The sequence below is a fragment of the Panulirus ornatus genome, chromosome 11 (genome assembly GCF_036320965.1).
Source record: "Panulirus ornatus isolate Po-2019 chromosome 11, ASM3632096v1, whole genome shotgun sequence".
In the NCBI taxonomy this organism is placed as follows: Eukaryota; Metazoa; Arthropoda; class Malacostraca; order Decapoda; family Palinuridae; genus Panulirus; species Panulirus ornatus.
The window spans coordinates 76,289,084-76,306,276 of record NC_092234.1 but is presented as its reverse complement, the minus strand read 5'-3'; positions in this window follow the sequence as shown (position 1 = coordinate 76,306,276).

The following is a 17,193-nucleotide window of genomic DNA, read 5'->3' as shown; positions in this document are numbered from 1 at the left end:
CTCTCCCCTGTCGTTCCTGATTCTCGTCCCAAGCCTCTCTCCTGTCCTGCCTGACTCTCGTCCCAAACCTCTCTCTCCTGTTCAACCTGAATCTCGTACCAAGCACCTATCTCCTGTTCTGCCCGACTCTCGTCCCAAGACTTTCTTTCCAGTCCTGTCTGAATGTCGTCCCAAGCCTCCCTCTCCTGTCCTGCCTGACTCTCGTCCCAAGCCTCTGTCTCCTGTAATGCCTGACTCTCGCCACAAGGTTCCCTCTTCTGTCCTGCCTGATTCTCGTCACAAGCCTCTCTCTCCAGCCCAGCTTGACTCTCGGCCCAATCCTCTCTCTCCTGTCCTGTCTGACTCTCGTCTGAAGCCTCTCTCTCCTGTCCAGCCTATCTTTCCTCCCAAGCCTCCCTCTCCTGTCCTGCCTAACTCTCCTCACAAGCCTCTCTATCCTCTCCTAACTGACTCTCGCCCCACACATCACTTTTCTTTCCCGCCAGATTCTCATACCAATTTTCTCTCTCCTGTCCTGCCTCATTCTCGTCCCAAGCCTCTCTCTACTGTCCTTACTGACTCTCGTCTCAAGCCTCCCTCTCCTGTCCAGCCTCACTCTCGTCCCAAGCGTCTCTCTCGTGTCCTGCCTGACTCTCGTCCCAAACCTCTCTCTTCCGTCCTGCCTGATTCTAGTCAAAAGCCTCTCTCCCCTGCCAAGCTTGACTCTCGTCCCAAGCCTCTCTCTCCTGTCCTGCCTGACTCTCGTCCCAAGCCTCTTTCTCCTGCCATGCCTGACTCTACTCCTAACCCTCCCTCCCCTGTCCTGTCTGACTCTATTCCCAAGCCTTTCTCTCCTATCCTAACTGATTCTTGTCCCATGCCTCTCTCTCCTGTCCAGCCTGACTCTCGTCCCAAGCTTCTTTCTCCTGTCCTGCCTGACACTTCTCCTAAGCCAGTCTCTCCTCTCCTGCCTGACTCTTCCCCCAGACTTCACTTTTCTCTCCCACTTGACTCTAGAACCAAGTCTCTACCTCCAATCCTGCCTGACTCTCGTCAGTAACCACAGACTTCACTTTCCTTTCCCGCATGGCTCTCGTCCCCATCCTCTCCCTACTCTCCTGCCTAACTCCCGTCCCTAGCCTCCCTCTCCTGGCCTACCTGTCTCTCGTCCCAAGCGTCTTTTTCCTGTCCGGTGAGATCCTTGCCCCTCCTCTCTCTCTCCTGTCCGACTTCACTCTTGTCCTAAGCTTCTATATCCTATCCGGCCTAACTCTCGTCCCAAGCCTCTCTCTCCTGTCCTGCTTAACTCTCGTCATAAGCCTCTCTGTCCTGTCCGGCCTCACTCTCGTCGCAAGCCTCTCTCTCCAGTCCTGCCTTACTCTCGTACCAAAAAACTCTCTCCTTTCCTGCCTGACTCTTGCCCCAAGCTTCTCTCTCCTATCTTCATTGACTCTCGTCCCAAGCATCTCTCTCTAACCTGGCCATACTGACTATCGTCCCATTCCTCTCTCTCTTGTCCGGTTAGCTTCTTGCCCCAACTCTATCTCTCCTCTACGACCTGACTCTCGTCCTAAGTCTCTCTATTCTTTTCGGGATGACTCTCGTCGCAATCCTTTCTTTCCTGCCTTGTCTAAATCTCATCCCAAGCCTCTCTCTCCTCTCCTGCCTGACTCTCGTCCCAAGCCTCTCTCTCCCGTCCAGCCTAACTCTCGAACCAAGCCTCTCTCTCCTATCCAGCCTGACTCTCGTCCCAAACCTCTCTCTCCTGTCCTGCCTGACTCTCGTCCCAAGCCTCTCTCTCCTATCCAGCCTGACTCGTGCCAAGCCTCTCTCTCCTCTCATACCTCAGTCTCGTCCCAAACCTCTCTCTCCTGTCTTGCTTGACTCTCGTCCCAAGCCTCGATATCTCTCCTGTCCTGACTGACTCTCTTCCCAAGTCTCTCTCTCCTGTCCGGTTAGAATCTTGCCCCAAGTCTATCTCTTCTTTCCGACCTGAATCTCGTCTTAAGCGTCTCTATCCTCTCCGGCATGACTCTCCTCACAAGCCTCTCTCTCCTGCCCCCTATGACATTCGTTTCAAGCCTCTCTCTCCTGTCCTATCTAACTCTCGTAACAATCCCCTCTATCCTGTCCTGCCTTATTCTCGTCCTACGCCTTCCTGTCCAATCCTGCCTGACTTTCTTCCTAAGCCTCTCTCTTGTCCAGCCTAACTCTCGTCCCAAGCGTCTCTCTCCTGTCCTGCCTGACTCGTGACCCAAGCCCCTCTCTCCTGTCCTGCCTGACTCTCGTCCCAAGCCTTTCTCTCCTGTCCTTCCTGACTCTCGTCAAAAACCTCTCTCTCCTCTCCTGCCTGACTCTAGTCCTAAGCCCCTAACTCCTGTCCCAAGCCACTCTCTCTTCTTATGCCTGACTCTCGTGCTGAGCCTTTATCTCATGTCTAGCCTGACTCTCGAACCAAGCCTCTTTCTCCTGTCCTCCCTGACTCTCGTCCTAAGTCCCTCTCTCTTGTTCTGCCGGACTCTCGTCCCAATCCTCTCTCTCCTGAACTCTATGACTCTATTCCCAAGCCTGTCTCTCCTGTCCCGCCTGACTCTCGTCCCAAGCATCTCTCTCTAACCTGTCCATACTGAATCTCGTCCCATTCCTCTCTCTCCTATCCAGCCTGATTCTCGTTCCAAGCCTCTCTCTCCTCTCATACCTCAGTTTCGTCCCAAACCTCTCTCTCCTGTCTTGCTTGAATCTCGTCCTAAGCCTCTCTATCTCTCCTGTCCTGACTGACTCTCTTCCCAAGCCTGTCTCTCAGGTCCGGTTAGAATTTTGCCCCAGGTCTATCTCTTCTTTCCGACCTGAATCTCGTCCTAAGGCTCTCTATCCTCTCTGGCATGACTCTCCTCGCAAGCCTCTCTCTCCTGCCCCCTCTGACATTCAAGCCTCTCTCTCCAGTCCCATCTAAGTCTCGTCCCAAGCCCCTCTATCCTGTCCTGCCTTACTCTCTTCCCAAACATCTCTCTCCTGTCATCCCTTACTCTCGTCCCAAGCCCCTCTCTCCTGTCCTGCCTGACTCTCGTCCCAAGCCTTTCTCTCCTGTCCTTCCTGACTCTCGTCACAAGCCTCTCTCTCCTCTCCTGCCTGACTCTAGTCCTAAGCCCCTCTCTCCTGCCCTGCCTTACTCTCGTCCCAAGCCTCTCCCTCCTCTTATGCCTGACTCTAGTCCTAAGCCTTTATCTCCTGTCCAGTCTGACTCTCGAACCAAGCCTCTTTCTCCTGTCCTCCCTGACTCTCGTCCTAAGCCCCTCTCTCTTGTCCTGCCTGACTCTCGTCCCAATCCTCTATCTCCTGAACTCTCTGACTCTCGTCCTAAGCCTGTCTCTCCTGTCCCGCCTGACTCTAGTCCCAAGCATCTCTCTCCTGTTCTGCCTAGTTCTCTTCCTCAGCCTCTCTCTCCTGTCCTCCCTGACTTTCATCCCAAGCCTCTAACTCTTGTCGTTCCTAACTTTCTTCTTAAGCCTCTCACTCCTGGCCTACCTGACTCTCATCCTAAGCCTCACTCTCCGGTCCTGCCTGACTCTCGTACAAAGTCTCTCACTCCTCTCCTGCCTGACTCTCGTTCCAAGCCCCTTTCTCCTGTCCTGCTTGACTCTTGTCCCAAGCCTCTCTCTCCTTTTCTACCTGACTTTCGGCCTACGGGTCTCTCTCCTCTCCTGTCTGACTCGCGTCCGAAGCTTCGATCTCCTGTCCTGCCTTACTATCTTCCCAAAGCTCTCTCAGATCCTGCCCAGCCTGACTATCTTCTCAAACCTCCCTTTCCTCTCATACCCTGAGTCTCGTCCTAAGCCCCTCTCTCCTGTCCTGCTTGACTCTCGTCCTTATCCTCTCCCCCATATCCTGTCTCAGTGTCTTCCCAAGCCTCACTTTCCTCTGTTGCCTGACTATCGTCTCAAGCCTCTTAATCCTGCCCTGCCTGACTCCTCTTCCCAAACCTCTTTCTTCTATTCTGCCTGACTCTCGTTCCAAGCCTCTATTTCCTCTCCTGCCTGACTTTCGTCCTAAGCCTCCCTTTCCTGTCCTGCCTGTCTCTCGTCCCAAAACTCTTTCTCCTGTCAGGTGAGACCCTTGCCCCAGGGCTGTCTCCTCTGTCCGATTTGACTCTTGTCCTAAGCTTCTCTATCCTCTCTGTCCTGACTCTCGTCCGAAGCCTCCCTCCCCTGCCCTACCTGACTCCCGTCCCAAGACTCTCTCACTTGTCCTGTCTGACTCTCATCCCAAACCTCTCTCTCCTGTCCTGCTGACTCTCGTCCCAAGCCTCTCTCACCTCTACTACCTGACTCTCGTCACAAGCCTATTTGTCCTGTCCTCCCTGACTCTCGGTCCAAGCATCTGTCTCCTGTCCTCCCTGACTCTACTCCGAACCCTCTTTCCCCTGTCCTGTCTGACACTATTCCCAAGCCTTTCTCTCCTATCCTACCTGATTAACGTCCCAAGCCTCTCTCTCCTGTCCAGCCTGACTATCGTCCCAAGCCTCTTTCTCCTGTCCTGCCTCACACTTCTCCTAAGCCACTCTTACCTCTCATGCCTGACTGTTGCCCCAAACTTCACTTTTCCTTCCCGCGTGACTCTCGTACCAAGCCTCTCTCTCCTGTCCTGCCTAACTTTCGTCACAAACCCCAGACTTCACTTTTCTTTCCCGCGTAACTCTCGTTCCAAGCCTTTCCCTCCTCTCCTGCCTGACTCTAGTCCCAAGCCTCCCTCTCTTGGCCTACCCGTCTCTCGTCCCAAGCGTCTTTTTACTGTCCGGTGAGCCCGTGCCCCTAGGATCTCTCTCCTGTCCTACTTGACTCTTGTCCTAAGCTTCTCTATCCTCTCCGGCCTGACTCTCGTCCCAAGCCTCTCTCTCTTGTCCAGCCTGACTCGTCCCGAGCCTCTCTCTCCTGTCCTGCCTAACTCTCGTACCAAGCCTCTGTGTCCTGTCCGGCTTCACTCTCGTCGCAAGCCTCTCTCTCCTGTCCTGCCTTACTCTCGTCCCAAGCCACTCTCTCCTGTCCTGCCTGATTCTTGTCCTAAGCCTCTCTCTCCTATCTTGCCTGACTCTCGTCCCAAACATCTCCCTAACCTATCCATACTGACTCTCGTCACATGACCTCTCTCTCCTGTCCGGTTAGCTTCTTGCCCTAACTCTATCTCTCCTCTCCGACCTGACTCTCGTCATAAGCCTCTCTATCCTTTTCGGCATGACTCTCGTCGCAATCCTTTCTCTCCTGCCTTGTCTAACTCACGTCCCAAGCCTCTCTCCTGTCCTGCCTGACTTTCGTCCCAAGCCTCTCTCTCCCGTCCAGCCTGACTCTCACCCCAAGCCTCTCTCTCCTATCCTGCCTGACTCTAGTCCCAAGCCTCTCTCTCCTGTCTTACCTGACTCTCTCTCCTATCCAGCCTGACTCTCGTCCCAAGCCTCTCTCTCCTGTCTTGCTTGACTCTCGCCCCAAGCCTCTCTCTCTCTCCTGTCCTGACTGACTCTATTCCCAAGGCTCTCTCTCCTGTCCGGTTAGAATTTTGTGCAAAGTCTATCTCTGCTCTCTGACTTGAATCTCGTCTTAAGCCTCTCTATCCTCTCCGGTATGACTCTCCCCGCAAACCTCTCTTTCCTACCCTGTCTGACATTCGTTTCAAGCCTCTCTCTCCTGTCCTATCTAACTCTCATCCCAAGCCCCTATATCCTGTCGTGCCTTACTCTCGTCCCAGGCCTTCCTGTCCAGTCTTACCTGACTCTCTTCCCAAGCCTCTCTCCTGTCCAGCCTAACTCACGTCCCAAGCGTCTCTCTCCTATCCTGCCTGACTCTCGTGCCAAGCCTCTCTCTCCTCTTCTGCCTGACTTTCGTCCCAAGCCTTTCTCTACTGTCTTTCCTGACTTTCGTCACAATCCTTTCTCTCCTCTACTGCCTGACTCTAATCCTAAGCCCCTCTCTCCTGCCCTGCCTTACACTGGTCCTAGGCCTCTCCCTCCTCTTATGCCTGACTCTCGAGCTAAGCCTTTATCTCCTGTCTAGCCTGATTCTCGAACCAAGCCTCTTTATCCTGTCCTCCCTGACTCGTCCTAAGCCCCTCTCTCTTGTCCAGCCTGACTCTCGTCCCAATCCTCTCTCTCCTGAACTCTCTGACTCTCGTCCTAAGCCTCTCTATCTTGTCTATCTCTATCTGCCTAACTCTAGTCCCAAGCATCTCTCTCCTGTCCCGCCTAATTCCCTTCCTCAGCCTCTCCCTCCTGTCCTGCCTGACTTTCATCCCAAGCCTCTCTCTCCTCTCCTAACTGACATTCTTCTCAAGCCTCTCACTCCTAGCCCGCCTGACTTTCGTCATAAGCCTCCCTCTTCTGTCCTGCCTGACTCTCGTACAAAGTCTTTCTCTCCTCTCCTGCCTGACTCTCGTTCCAAGCCCCTTTCTCATGTCCTGCTTGATTCTCGTCCCAAGCCTCCCTCTCCTTTTTACCTGACTTTCGTCCCAAGGCTCTCTCTCTTGTCCTGTCTGACTCTCCTCCGAAGCTTCTATCTCCTGTCCTGCCTGACTCTCGTCCCAAGGCTCTCTGAGATCCTGTCCTGCCTGACTCTCTTCTCAAGCCTCTCTTTCCTCTCATACCCTGAGTCTCCTCCTAAGCCCCTCTCTCCTGTCCTGCTTGACTCTCGTCCCTATCATCTCCCCTCTGTCCTGTCTCACTGTCTTCCTAAGCCTCACTTTCCTCTGCAGCCTGATTATCGTCCCAAGCCTCTTAATCCTGCCCTGCCTGACTCCTCTTCCCAAACCTCTCTTCTATTCTGCCTGACTCTCGTCCCAAGCCTCTCTTTCCTCTCCTGCCTGACTCTCGTCCCAAGCTTCCTTTTCCTGTCCTGCCTGTCTTTCATCCCAAGCCTCTTTCTCCTGTCAGGTGAGACTCTTGCCCCAAGGCTGTCTCTCCTGTCCGATTTGACACTTGTCCTAAGCCTCTCTATCCTCTATGGCCTGACTCTCGTCCGACGCCTCCCTCTACTGCCCTACCTAATTCTCGTCCGACGCCTCCCTCTACTGCCCTACTAATTCTCGTCCCAAGCCTCTCTCACTTATCCTGTGTGACTCTCATCCCAAACCTCTCTCTCCTGTCCTTCTGACTCTCGTCCCAAGCCTCTCTCTACCTCTCCAACCTGACTCTCGTAACAAGCCTATTTGTCATGTCCTCCCTGATTCTCGGTCCAAGCCTCTCCCTCCTGTCCTGCCTGAATGTCGTCGCCAGCCGCTCTCTCCTGTCTGGCCTGACTCTCGTGTCCAGCCCATCTCTCATGCCCTGCCTGACTCTCGTCCCAAGCGTCTCTCTCCTGTCCTGCCTGTCTCTCGATCCAACCCTCCTTCTTCGGTCCTACTTGACTCTCGTCCCAAGCCTCTCTCTCCTGTCCTGACTGACTCTCGCCGCAGACTTCACTTTCTTTCCCGCCTGACTCTCGTCCTAAGCCTCTCTCTCCTGTCCTCCCTGACTCTCGTCCCAAGTCTTTCTATCCTGTCGTACCTGACTCTCGCCCCAGACTTCACTTTTCTTTCCCGCCTGACTCTCGACCGAAGCCTCTCTCGCCTGTCCTTCCTGATTCTCGTCCCAAGTCTCTCTCTCTCCTGTCCTGCCTGACTCTCGTCACAAACCTCTCTCTCCTGTTCAACCTGAATCTCGTCCCAAGCACCTATCTCCTGTTCTGCCTGATTCTCGCCCAAAGACTTTCGTTTAAGTCCTGTCTGAATGTCGTCTCAAGCCTCACTCTCCTGTCCTGGCTGACTCTCGTCCAAAGCCTCTCTCTTCTGTAATGCCTTAGTCTCGCAGCAAGCTTCTTTCTTCTGTCCTGCCTGATTCTCGTCACAAGCCTCTCTCTCCTGTCCAGCTTAACTCTCGTCCCAAGCCTCTCTCTAATGTCTTACCTGACCATCGTCCCAAGCATCTCTCTTCGGTCCTGCCTGACTCGTCCCAAGCCTCTCTCTCCTGTCCAGCCTAACTTTTCTCTCAAGCCTCTCTCTCCTGTCTTGCCTAACTCTCCTCAAAAGCCTCTCTCTCCTCTCCTGACTGACTCTCACCCCACACATCACTTTTCTTTCCCGCCAGAATCTCACACCAAGTTTCTCTCTCCTGTCCTGCCTCATTTTCGTCCGAAACCTTTCTCTACTGTCCTGCCTAACTCTCGTCTCAAGCTTCCCTCTCCTGTCCAGCCTCACTCTCGTCCCAAGAGTCTCTCTCCTGTCCTGCCTGACTCTCGTCCCAAACCTCTCTCTTCTGTCCTGCCTGATTCTCGTCAAAAGCCTCTCTCTCCTGCCCAGCTTGACTCTCGTCCCAAGCCTCTCTCTCCAGTCCCGCCTCACTCTCGTCCCAAGCCTCTCTCTCCAGTCCTGCCTCACTCTCGTCCCAAGCCTCTCTCTCCTGGCGAGCCTGACTTCTGTCCCAATCCTCTCTCTCATATCCTAACTGACTCTCCCCCCAAGCCTCTCTCTCCTCTCCTGCATGACTCTTGCCACAGACTTCACTTTTCTTTCCCGTCAGAATCTCGCACCAAGTTTCTCTCTCCTGTCCTGCCTGAACCTCGTCCCTAGCCTCTCTGTTCGGTCCTGCCTGACTCTCGTCCTAAGCCTCTCTCTCCTGTCCAGCCTCAGTCTCGTCCCAAGCCTCTCTCTCCTGTCCTGCCTGACTCTCGTCCCAAACATCTCTCTCCTGTCGTGACTGATTCTCGTCACAAGCCTCTCTCTCCTGCCCAGCTTGACTCTCGTCCAAGCCTCTCTCGCCTGTCCTGCTGACTCTCGCCCAAGCCTCTCTCTCCTGTCCTGCCTGACTCTCGTCCTAAGCCTCTCTTTCCTGTCCAGCATGACTCTCGTCCTAAGCCTCTCTCTTCTGTCCTGCCTGACTCTCGTCCCAAGCATCTCTCTTCTGTCCTGCCTGATTCTCATCAAAAGCCTCTCTCTCCTGACCAGCTTTACTCTAGTTACGAGCCTCTCTCTTCTATCCCGCCTGACTCTCGTCCCAAGCCTCTCTCTCCTGTCCAGCATGACTCTCGTCCTAAGCCTCTCTCTCCTGTCCTGCCTGACTCTCGGTCCAAGTATCTCTCTTCTGTCCTGCCTGATTCTCATCACAAGCCTCTCTCTCCTGCGCGGCTTGACTTTCGTTACGAGCCTCTCTCTTCTGTCCTGCCTGACTCTCGTCCCAAGCCTGTCTCTCCTGTCCTGCCTGACTCTCGTCCCAAGCCTCTCACTCCTGTCTTGCCTGTCTCTCGGCCCAAACCTCTCTCTCCTGCCCAGCTTGTCTCTCGTCCAAAGCCTCTCTCTCACATACAGCCTGACTCACGTTCCAAGCCTCTCTCTCCTGTCCTCCCTGATTCTCGTCCTAAGCCTCTATCTCCTGTCATGCCTGATTCTCGCCCAAGACTTCACTTTTCTTTCCCGCCTGTCCTGCCTGACTCTCGTCACAAGCCTGTCTCTCCTGTCCTGCCTGACTATCGTCCCAAGCCTCTCACTCCTGTCCTGCCTGGCTATCTTCCCAAACCTCTCTCTCCTGCCCAGCTTCTCTCTCGTCCGAAGCCTCTCTCTCATATACAGCCTGACTCACGTTCCAAGCCTAAGTCTCCTGTCCTGCCTGACTTTCTTCCCAAGCCTCTCTCTCCGTTCCTGCCTCATTCTCGTCCTAAGCCTCTGTTTCTCCTGTCCAGAATCAATTTCGTTCCAAGCCTCTGTCTACTGTCCTGCCTGACTCTCGTCCCAAGCCACTCTCTCCTGTCCAGGCTGAATCTCGTCCCAAGCCTTTCTCTCCTCTAGTGCCTGACTCTCGTCCCAAGCAGCTCTCTTCGGTCCTGCCTAATTCTCATAAAAAGCCTCTCTCTTCTGCCCAGATTAACTCTCGTTCCAAGAGTCTATCTCCTGTCCTACCTGACTCTCGTCCCAAGCCTTTCTCTACTGTCAAGCCTGACTTTCGTTCCACGCCTCTCTCTCCTGTCCTGTCTGACTCCTCCCAAGCCACTCTCTCCCCTCCTGCATGACTCTGCCCAGACTTCACTTTTTTTTCCAAGTCAGAATCTCGTACCAAGTTACTTTCTCCTGTCCAGCCTGACTCTCGTCTCAAGCCTCTCTCTCCGGTCCTGCCTCATTCTCGTCCTAAGCCACTCTCTCCTATCCAGAGTCAGTCACGTCCTAAGCCTCTCTCTCCTGTCCTGCCTGAATCTCGCCCCAAGCCTCTCTCTTCTGTCATGCCTGACTCTAGTCCCAAGCCTCTCTCTCCTGTCCAGCATGACTCTCGTCCTAAATATCTCTCTCCTGTCCTGCCTGATTCTCGTCCCAAGCATCTCTCTTCTGTCCTCCTGATTCTCATCAAAAGACTCTCTCTCCTGCCCAGCTTGAATCTCGTTACGGGCTTCTCTCTTCTGTCCCGTCTGACTCTCGTCCCAAGCCTCTCTCTCCTGTCCAGCCTGACTCTCGTCCTAAGCCTCTCTCCCCTGTCCTACCTGACTCTCGTCCCAAGCATCTCTCTTCTGTCCTGCCTGATTCTCATCACAAGCCTCTCTCTCCTGCGCAGCTTGACTCTCGGTACGAGCCTCTCTCTTCTGTCCTGCCTGACTCTCATCCCAAGCCTGTTTCTCCTGTCCTGCCTTACTCTCCTCCCAAGCCTGTCTCTCCTGTCCTGCCTGACTCTCGTCCCAAGCCTTTCGCTCCTGTCCTGCCTGGATCTCGTCCCAAAACTCTCTCTCCTGCCCAGCTTGTCTCTCGTCCCAAGCTTCTCTCTCATATACAGTCTGACTCACGTTCCAAGCCGCTCTCTTATGTCCTGCCTGATTCTCGTCCCAAGACTCTATCTCCTGTCATGCCTGACTCTCGCCCAAGACTATACTTTTCTTTCCCGCCTGACTCTCGACCGAAGCCTCTCTCGCCTATCCTGCCTGACTCTCGTCACAAGCCTGTCTCTCCTGTCCTGCCTTACTCTCGTCCCAAGCCTCTCTCTCCTGTCCTGCCTGGCTCTCGTCCCATAACTCTCTCTCCTGCCCAGCTTGTCTCTCATCAAAAGCCTCTCTATCATATACAGCCTGACTCACGTTCCAAGCCACTCTCTCCTGTCCTGCCTTACTCTCGTCCCAAACCTCTCTCTCCGTTCCTGCATCATTCTCGTCCTAAGCCTCTCTCTCCTGTCCAGCTTCACTCTCGTCCCAAGCCTCTCTCTACTGTCCTGACTGACTCTCGTCCCAAGCCTCTCTCTCCTGTCCATGCTGAATCTCGTCCCAAGCCTTTCTCTCCTATCCTGCCTGACTCTCGTCCCAAGCACCTCTCTTCGGTCCTGCCTGATTCTCATCACAAGTCTCTCTCTCCTGCCCAGCTTAACTCTCGTTCCAAGCGTCCATCTTCTATCCTGCCTGACTCTCGTCCCAAGCCTTTCTCTCCTGTCAAGCCTGACTTTCGTCCCATGCCTCTCTCTCCTGTCCTGTCTGACTCTCCTCCCAAGCCTCTCTCTCCCCTCCTGAATGACTCTCTCCCAAGACTTCACTTTTATTTCCAAGTCAGAATCTCGTACCAATTTACTCTCTCCTGTCCTGCCTGACTTTCGTCCCAAGCCTCTCTCTCCGGTCCTGCCTCATTCTCGTCCAAAGCCTCTCTCTCATGTCCAGCAATACTCTCGTCACAAGCCTCCCTCTCCTGTCCTGCCTGACTCTCGTCCTAAGCATATCTCTTCTGTCCTGACTGATTCTCGTCAGAAGCCTCTCTCTCCTGCCCAGCTTGACTCTCGTCCCAAGCCTCTCTCTCCTGTCCTGCCTGACTCTAGCCCCAAGCCTCTCTCTCCTGTCCTGCCTGACTCTCGTCCCAATCATCTTTCTTCTGTCCTGCCTGATTTACATCACAATCCTCTCTCTCCTGCCCAGCTTGACTCTCGTTACGGGCCTCTCTCTTCTGTCCCGCCTGACTCTCGTCCCAAGCATCTCTCTTCTGTCCTGCCTGATTCTCATCACAGCCTCTCTCTCCTGCGCAGCTTGACTCGTTACGAGCCTCTCTCTTCTGTCCTGCCTGACTCTCGAATCAATCCTGTCTCTCCGGTCCTGCCTGAGTCTCGTCCCAAGCTTCTCTCTCCTATCCTGCCTGGCTCTCATCCCAAAACTCTCTCTCCTGCACAGCTTGTCTCTCGTCCCAAGCCTCTCTCTCATATACAGCCTGACTCAAGTTCCAAGCCTCTCTCTCCTGTTCTGCCTGATTCTCGTCCCAATCCTCTATCTCCTGTCATGCCTGACTCTCGCCCAAGACTTCAGTTTTCTTTGCCGCCTGACTCTCGACCGAAGCCTCTCTCGCCTGTCCTACCTGACTCTCGTCAAAAACGTGTCTCTCCTGTCCTGCCTTACTCTCGTCCCAAGCCTCTCTCTCCTGTCCTGCCTGGCTCTCTCTCATAACTCTCTCTCATGCCCAGTTTGTCTCTCGTCCCAAGCCTATCTCTCATATACATCCTGACACGTTCCAAGCCTCTCACTCCTGTCCTGCCTGATTCTCCTCCCAAGCCTCTCTCTCAGTTCCTGCCTCATTCTCGTCCTAAGACTCACTCTCCTGTCCAGCCTCACTCTCGTCCCAAGCCTCTCTCTACTGTTCTGCCTGACTCTCGTCCCAGGCCTCTCTCTCCTGTCCAGGCTGAACCTCGTCCCAAGCCTTTCTCTCCTATCCTGCCTGACTCTCGTCCCAAGCATCTCCCTTCGGTCATGCCTGATTCTCATCACAAGTCTCTCTCTCCTGCCCAGCTTAACTCTCGTTGTAAGCGTCTATCTCATGTCCTGCCTGACTCTCGTCCCAAGCATCTCTCTTCTGTTCTGCCTGATTCTTATCACAAGCCACTCTCTCCAGCCCAGCTTGACTCTCGTTACGAGCCTCTCTCTTCTGTCCCGCCTGACTCTCGTCCCAAGCCTCTCCCTCCTGTCCATCCTGACTCTCGTCCTAAGCCTCTCTCTCCTGTCCTCCATGACTCTCGTCCCAAGCATCTTTCTTCTGTCCTGCCTGATTCTAATCACAAGCCTCCCACTCCTGCCCAGCTTAACTCTCGTTCTAAGCGTCTATCTCCTGTCCTGTCTGACTCTCGTCCCAAGCCTTTCTCTCCTGTCAAGCCTGTCTTTCGTCTCACGCCTTTCTCTCCTGTCCTGTCTGACTCTCCTCCCAAGCCTCTCTCTCCCCTCCTGCATGACTCTCGAACCAGATTTCACTTTTCTTTCCAAGTCAAAATCTCGTACCAAGTTACTCTCTCCTGTCCTGCCTGACTTTCGTCCCAAGCCTCTCTCTCCGGTCCTGCCTCATTCTCGTCCTAAGCCTCTCTCTCCTGTCCAGCCTCAGTCTCGTCCCAAGCCTCTCTCTCCTGTCCTGCCTGACTCTCGTCCCAAGCATCTCTCTTCTGTCTTGCCTGATTCTCATCACAAACCTTTCTCTCCTGCCATGCATGACTTCATCCCAAGCCTCTCTCTCCTGTCCTGCCTGACTCTCGTCCTAGGCCTCTCTCTCCTGTCCTGCCTGACTCTCGTCCCAAGTATCTTCTGTCCTGCCTGATTTTCATCACAAGCCTCTCTCTACTGCCCAGCTTGACTCTCGTTAAGAACCTTTCTCTTCTGTCACGCCTGACTCTCGTCCGAAGTCTCTCTCTCCTGTCCAGCCTGACTCTCGTCCTAAACCTCCGTCTCCTGTCCTGCCTGACTCTCATCCCAAGCATGTCTCTTCTATCCTGCCTGATTATCATAAAAAGCCTCTCTCTCCTGCGCAGCTTGACTCTCGTTACGAGCCTCTCTCTTCTGTCCTGCTTGACTCTCGTCCCAAGCCTGTCTCTCCTGTCCTGCCTGACTCTCGTCCCAAGCCTCTCACTCCTGTCCTGCCTGGCTCTCGGCCCAAACCTCTCTCTTCTGCCCAGCTTGTCTCTCGTCCCATGCCTCTCTCTCATATACACCCTGACTCACGTTCCAAGCCTCTCTCTCCTGTCTTCCCTGATTCTCGTCCTAAGCCACTATCTCCTGTCATGCCTGACTCTCTCCCAAGACTTTACTTTTCTTTTCCGCCTGACTCTCGACCGAAGCCTCTCTCGCCTGTCCTGCCTGACTCTCGTCACAAGCCTGTCTCTCCTGTCCTGCCTTACTCTGGTCCCAAGCCACTCTCTCCTGTCCTGCCTGGCTCTCGTCCCATAACTTTCTCTCCTGCCCAGCTTGTCTATCGTCAAAAGCCTCTCTATCATATAAAGCCTGACTGGCGTTCCAAGCCTCTCTCTCCTGTCCTGCCTGACTCTCGCCCCAAGCCTCTCTCTCCTGTCCTGCCTGACTCTCGTCCTAAGCCTCTCTCTCCTGTCCTGCCTGACTCTCGTCCCAATCATCTTTCTTCTGTCCTGCCTGATTTACATCACAATCCTCTCTCTCCTGCCCAGCTTGACTCTCGTTACGGGCCTCTCTCTTCTGTCCCGCCTGACTCTCGTCCCAAGCATCTCTCTCCTGCCCAACCTGACTCTCGTCCTAAGCCTCTCTCTCCTGTCCTGCCTGGCTCTCGTCCCAAGCATCTCTCTTCTGTCCTGCCTGATTCTCATCACAGCCTCTCTCTCCTGCGCAGCTTGACTCGTTACGAGCCTCTCTCTTCTGTCCTGCCTGACTCTCGAATCAATCCTGTCTCTCCGGTCCTGCCTGAGTCTCGTCCCAAGCTTCTCTCTCCTATCCTGCCTGGCTCTCATCCCAAAACTCTCTCTCCTGCCCAGCTTGTCTCTCGTCCCAAGCCTCTCTCTCATATACAGCCTGACTCAAGTTCCAAGCCTCTCTCTCCTGTTCTGCCTGATTCTCGTCCCAATCCTCTATCTCCTGTCATGCCTGACTCTCGCCCAAGATTTCAGTTTTCTTTGCCGCCTGACTCTCGACCGAAGCCTCTCTCGCCTGTCCTGCCTAACTCTCGTCAAAAACGTGTCTCTCCTGTCCTGCCTTACTCTCGTCCCAAGCCTCTCTCTCCTGTCCTGCCTGGCTCTCTCTCATAACTCTCTCTCATGCCCAGTTTGTCTCTCGTCCCAAGCCTATCTCTCATATACATCCTGACACGTTCCAAGCCTCTCACTCCTGTCCTGCCTGATTCTCCTCCCAAGCCTCTCTCTCAGTTCCTGCCTCATTCTCGTCCTAAGACTCACTCTCCTGTCCAGCCTCACTCTCGTCCCAAGCCTCTCTCTACTGTTCTGCCTGACTCTCGTCCCAGGCCTCTCTCTCCTGTCCAGGCTGAACCTCGTCCCAAGCCTTTCTCTCCTATCCTGCCTGACTCTCGTCCCAAGCATCTCCCTTCGGTCATGCCTGATTCTCATCACAAGTCTCTCTCTCCTGCCCAGCTTAACTCTCGTTGTAAGCGTCTATCTCATGGCCTGCCTGACTCTCGTCCCAAGCATCTCTCTTCTGTTCTGCCTGATTCTTATCACAAGCCACTCTCTCCAGCCCAGCTTGACTCTCGTTACGAGCCTCTCTCTTCTGTCCCGCCTGACTCTCGTCCCAAGCCTCTCCCTCCTGTCCATCCTGACTCTCATCCTAAGCCTCTCTCTCCTGTCCTCCCTGACTCTCGTCCCAAGCATCTTTCTTCTGTCCTGCCTGATTCTAATCACAAGCCTCCCACTCCTGCCCAGCTTAACTCTCGTTCTAAGCGTCTATCTCCTGTCCTGTCTGACTCTCGTCCCAAGCGTTTCTCTCCTGTCAAGCCTGTCTTTCGTCTCACGCCTTTCTCTCCTGTCCTGTCTGACTCTCCTCCCAAGCCTCTCTCTCCCCTCCTGCATGACTCTCGAACCAGATTTCACTTTTCTTTCCAAGTCAAAATCTCGTACTAAGTTACTCTCTCCTGTCCTGCCTGACTTTCGTCCCAAGCCTCTCTCTCCGGTCCTGCCTCATTCTCGTTCTAAGCCTCTCTCTCCTGTCCAGCCTCAGTCTCGTCCCAAGCCTCTCTCTCCTGTCCTGCCTGGCTCTCGTCCCAAGCATCTCTCTTCTGTCTTGCCTGATTCTCATCACAAACCTTTCTCTCCTGCCATGCATGACTTCATCCCAAGCCTCTCTCTCCTGTCCTGCCTGACTCTCGTCCAAGCCTCTCTCTCCTGTCCAGCATGACTCTCGTCCTAGGCCTCTCTCTCCTGTCCTGCCTGACTCTCGTCCCACGTATCTTCTGTCCTGCCTGATTTTCATCAGAAGCCTCTCTCTACTGCCCAGCTTGACTCTCGTTAAGAGCCTTTCTCTTTTGTCACGCCTGACTCTCGTCCCAAGCCTCTCTCTCCTGTCCAGCCTGACTCTCGTCCTAAACCTCCGTCTCCTGTCCTGCCTGACTCTCATCCCAAGCATGTCTCTTCTATCCTGCCTGATTATCATAAAAAGCCTCTCTCTCCTGCGCAGCTTGACTCTCGTTACGAGCCTCTCTCTTCTGTCCTGCTTGACTCTCGTCCCAAGCCTGTCTCTCCTGTCCTGCCTGACTCTCGTCCCAAGTCTCTCACTCCTGTCCTGCCTGGCTCTCGGCCCAAACCTCTCTCTTCTGCCCAGCTTGTCTCTCGTCCCATGCCTCTCTCTCATATACACCCTGACTCACGTTCCAAGCCTCTCTCTCCTGTCTTCCCTGATTCTCGTCCTAAGCCACTATCTCCTGTCATGCCTGACTCTCTCCCAAGACTTTACTTTTCTTTCCCGCCTGACTCTCGACCGAAGCCTCTCTCGCCTGTCCTGCCTGACTCTCGTCACAAGCCTGTCTCTCCTGTCCTGCCTTACTCTGGTCCCAAGCCACTCTCTCCTGTCCTGCCTGGCTCTCGTCCCATAACACTCTCTCCTGCCCTGCTTGTCTATCGTCAAAAGCCTCTCTATCATATAAAGCCTGACTGGCGTTCCAAGCCTCTCTCTCCTGTCCTGCCTGACTCTCGTCCCCAAACCTCTCTCTCCGTTCATGCATCATTCTCGTCCTAAGCCTCTCTCTCCTGTCCAGCTTCACTCTCGTCCCAAGCCTCTCTCTACTGTCCTGACTGACTCTCGTCCCAAGCCTCTCTCTCCTGTCCAGCCTGAATCTCGTCCCAAGCCTTTCTCTCGTATCCTTCCTGACTCTCGTCCAAAGCATCTCTCTTCGGTCCTGCCTGATTCTCATCAAAAGCCTCTCTCTCCTGCCCAGCTTAACTCTCGTTCCAAGCGTCCATCTTCTATTCTGCCTGACTCTCGTCCCAAGCTTTTCTTTCCTGTCAAGCCTGACTTTCGTCCCATGCCT